This window comes from Aplysia californica, unplaced genomic scaffold, assembly GCF_000002075.1.
Source record: "Aplysia californica isolate F4 #8 unplaced genomic scaffold, AplCal3.0 scaffold00671, whole genome shotgun sequence".
Classification (NCBI taxonomy): domain Eukaryota; kingdom Metazoa; phylum Mollusca; class Gastropoda; order Aplysiida; family Aplysiidae; genus Aplysia; species Aplysia californica.
Genome location: NW_004797941.1, coordinates 408,468 through 413,197, shown reverse-complemented (window position 1 = coordinate 413,197; position 4,730 = coordinate 408,468).

Sequence of the window (4,730 nt, the reverse complement as noted above, 5' to 3'; positions counted from 1 at the left end):
GCCTAAGATCCCAGAGCTCGGGAGCAAGGGAAATACGGGATCTTAGCCGACGAAGCCAAGGAAGAATCTACAGTGACCCAAGAACTGACGTGACTCATGAACTGACGTGACCCCTCGGTGGATTTATGACAAACGGCGAGCAAAGAGTGGTCAACCTTGATGACCAATCACAGTGGCATGAGGCATGCCATGCATACATTCATTAGCCTGTTGTGAGTCTCGAGATTTTTATCTACGTTTATCCAGCTGCCCCTCCCCTTTACCTGTCCAACAATTTTGGCTGTCCATCTGTGATTGAACCCCCCCCCCTCCCACCGCCTTTGTCGTTACGCACCATTACGTTGTGACCACACCAATTAAAATTCAGGCTGTCTCGCAAATTCGGGGATAGAGAAAAATTGCTTTCAACGGTCAGGGAAGAGTTCACAGTTCGATGTGATCCTGCCTGGAACGAACTTGTAGGTCCTGCCCACCCAGCGAGTGATGTAAATTTAGGTGGCGAGTTCAGATGCGAGTGCGATGTTTGGGGAAAACAAACGTATTGGTCAGCTCACACCTCGGTGTGATCCCGTCTGGGGCAAACATTGTACCGTTTCATCGAGTTTTACAACGGACATGTGATCACATTCACGAGAGTGGTTGAACTTTGACGCGACGGGCCGTTCTTTGATCTCAACTTTTAACTCTTGGTTGATCGGCTGTGCCCGCCCGGGTGTTTGTTCCGTAAATTATGATCAGAAATGCCGGCACTTACCCTTTCATTAAGCTTTAAAAGTACTCAAAATATACTTTAAAAATACTCAAAAGTACTTTTATAAAAAGTATCGGAGTAGAGTAAACGCACTGGTTCTCAAAAATGTACCGGAGTACAGTAAAAGTACCGAAAATTGTAACGTAAATTAAATACAACCAGATTTGGCAACTACTCACCGATAAGATCGGCGTAATATTCTGTCTCATTTGCGAAATCGACGCCAAACGACATGTGCACCAGCAGGGGTTTGAGGGCGATGGGGTGTTGTGTAGCCAACTTAGCGTACAATAAACCACGCTAAGGTAACCAATCAAGGCCGATTTGAGAAAATATTGTGAACGTTTAAGATAAACCGCTTAGTTTTGCTTTTTATAATGTTGCCAGTACATATAATTATTTGCGCCCGATATCAAATAACGCTCTTTGGATGTGCGCACAGGATCCATACAATGAGTGATTTACAGTGTCCCAGCCTACAATTTCATTAAGGCTATTGTGAGGGGGCCGTACGCCCCAATAGCGCTTGGCGCTAGGGGACCGTACGCCCTACCTGCGCTAAGGCGTGGTGTTAAGAGACCGTACGCAGATATGCATGAATCTGGGCTTTGCAAAAATACTGGAGGAAAACGGCCAGTTTAACGAAGCTCCTGGCGTAAGGAGTTATTACTAGGAGAATGTTTAAAATATCTGAATACGATTGTGAGGTATCCAGTGGCCGTGGGTGACCAAAATTTGAAATTTGCTCACGTCTGCACCCACGTTGTTGTTATGTGTCAATAAAATAAATCAAAGAGAGAAAGAGAGAGAGAGAGAGAGAGAGAGAGAGAGAGAGGGGGGAGAGAGAGGGGGGGAGAGAGGGAGGGAAAGAGAGAGAGAGGGAGAGAGGGAGAGAGGGAGAGAGAGAGAGAGAGAGAGAGAGAGAGAGAGAGAGAGAGAGAGAGAGAGAGAGAGAGAGAGAGAGAGAGAGAGAGAGAGAGAGTAGGCGAAGGTAATGTGGGGGCGAACGATGGGGTCGGCAGGGTATAATTATGCTATTAGATTGAGAAGAGATCATTCATCATGTAACGCCTTGCGTGGAATATGAGTTAAGAGTACAAATTAAATTCATAGTATACCAACTTACACCTGTAGTGCGGTTAAAAATGCACCGCGCAACTTAATGTGAAATATCTCCTTACCTATCGAACATAGATTCTCCAACTTTTGCACAGTGACTTATATCAATTTGTCTTAACAGGCGAATATTTTTTCAAACTCCTGCACACTGTATTTTAGAAAATTCCTTAATAAGTACTAATAAAAAATCCCAGTCGATTGTTTCTACAAATTTTAAAAATTTCACAGCTCCGGCAATATCGCTTTTAAAAGCAAGTTCGTCATTTTTTTCCAATCACAATAGCATGCATGCTTTTTGAACGTATGTTTAGGAAACCTTTAGTGTAAAAAGAATGTGTTCATTATAAAACATTTTTGTATGAAATTTTGCCACTTAAAAATGTCATTTGCGAGCTATGACGTAGGCCATATGCGTATGCAAAATAATAATAATAATAATAATAACAATAATAATAATAATAATAATAATAATAATAATATATAACGTTTATATAGCGCATTAAAAAAAGGTAGCTCAATGAGCTTTACATGTGGAATACCCATTTTTCAAAGGGAGTGTATACAGACCCGGTAACCGGGAATAAAGTCACAAAGTATACAGACCCGGTAGGGGAACTCTTTTGTAATTTCGGAAAGTTTCAGCACCCTCTTGGCTCAGGGTAGAACTAGGTTCAAGGTTCTTCTAGACCTATGGCCTAGGTCTAGATCTAGACAGACAGATATAAATCATTGATCTAGTTTCGAGGCTAGCCTAGATCTAGATCTAAAACTAAATGAAGATTGCAGATGTCTTTTCGATGAACGATCGTTTTTCCCCTGTTTTGGAGTTGGAGGAATCACAATTTGAAGAAAAGAACAATGTCATAATTTCAATCGAGCAGTCACTCTCTCTCTCTCTCTCTCTCTCTCTCTCTCTCTCTCTCTCTCTCTCTCTCTCTTTCTCTCTCTCTCTCTCTCTCTCTCTCTCTCTCTCTCTCTCTCTGTCTCTGTGTATCGCTCGCATTCTTTTTTTCTTTGTTTGTCTGTCTTTTGTTCCCTCCTGCCAACTGGCGGGCATGTCATATACATTTTGCTAGATCTAGCACTTCCCCCTGCTCTCTCTCTCTCTCTCTCTCTCTCTCTCTCTCTCTCTCTCTCTCTCTCTCTCTCTCTCTCTCTAACTCACACACACACACACACACACACACACACACACACACACACACACACACACACACACACACACACACACACTACCGGGTCTGGGCGCTGAAACTTTCCGAAATCACAAAAGAGTTCCCCTACCGGGTCTGTATACTTCGTGACTTTGTTCCCGGTTACCGGATCTGTATACACTTCGTTTTTCAAAACCTTTCTTACTACTTCCGTTCTTCTCATGCAATATTAATGCACACACACACACACACACACACACACACACACACACACACACACACACACACACACCACACACACACACACACACACACACACACACACACACACACACACACACACACACACACACACATACACACACACACACACACACAGACTATTTTCATTCAGACATAGGAACCGAACAACTATAATGAAAAATAACGTTAAAAGTTTATGAAGGATAGGCCTGTAGGAACAGAAAATGTCTTTTGAAGCTATCAAATGTTTTTATTTGTCTTAGTTTCATGGGTAATCTGTTCCACATAAATGGACCAAGATATGAGAAAGTTCTCTCTCCATATTATTTGTATGATTTTACGGATGTCACAAGTAGGGTGTTATCGTTTGATGATCTTAGGTTTCTCCCTGGCTTATATATACTGATAAGTTCTTTTAGATAAAAGGGAGCAGTTTTATTTACACATTTGAAACACATGACGCAGATTTTAAATATTATTCTTTCTTTTACAGGGAGCCAATGCAGTTCTTTTGATAATGGAGTGACATGGTCTCGTTTTTTAGATCTTGTTATCAGTCTAGCGGCATTGTTTTGAATTACTTGTAAACGATTCAAATATTTGTTGTTCAGACCTGCTAGGAGTGAGTTACAATAGTCTAAAATGTGTGCGAGAAGCGGGAAGTGCTATGAACAATCACATTTTTTGCGTGATGGAGATTTATAAGCCTAGTATTTTATATAAATTTATGAAGAACATTTTTTTTTATCGAGCCTCAATTGTTGTGGAAAAATATGATTGAGTTAATTAAGTCATTAAAAAAAATTCAAACTGCTGTGCAAAGTATGGGTGACATTGATTCTCCTGTTAAAGAGATATTTGAGGAAAAGTTGCGCCACGAATTTTCGACCGCACTATAGTTACACGACACCTGCGCGCAAAAGTTGTCAAGTTATACTAATGTTGTTTTATTGTTAATGTGGACAGGCGTATAATATACTGAACGCCAAAAGAAACGCAAGTCATTAGTTTGGTCGATTTACACCCTAAATTGTGTTGAAAAATATTTTTCAGATAAATACTAGTGCACGCTCCTGAGGTGTTTAGGTCTCCTGAGTGCAGCCTGTGAGTGCTGAGTAAAAAGTACTCAACTTAAGCTCACGAAAGTCGGTCAATGAAAAGTTTTTGCTTTTAGCCCAGTGTGATTGAAAACAGAGATGAGCGAATTATTTTTTTCATGATTAGTGTTCATGGCATATCAGGGTATAAAAATACACACACCGCTACGCTTAGGCCAGTGAAGCAGTTGACCGCTAAGACGATGCCACGACTGAGCGCTGCAGATCGAGAGGGAGCCCTTGGGCGTTTACGAGCTGGGGACAGCCGCACTGACGTCGCTATCGCATTTCATGTGTCCCTTTCAACAGTTTGTAGGTTGTGGACACGTTTTCAAACAACTGGCAGCACCCAAGACTTGGCCAGAA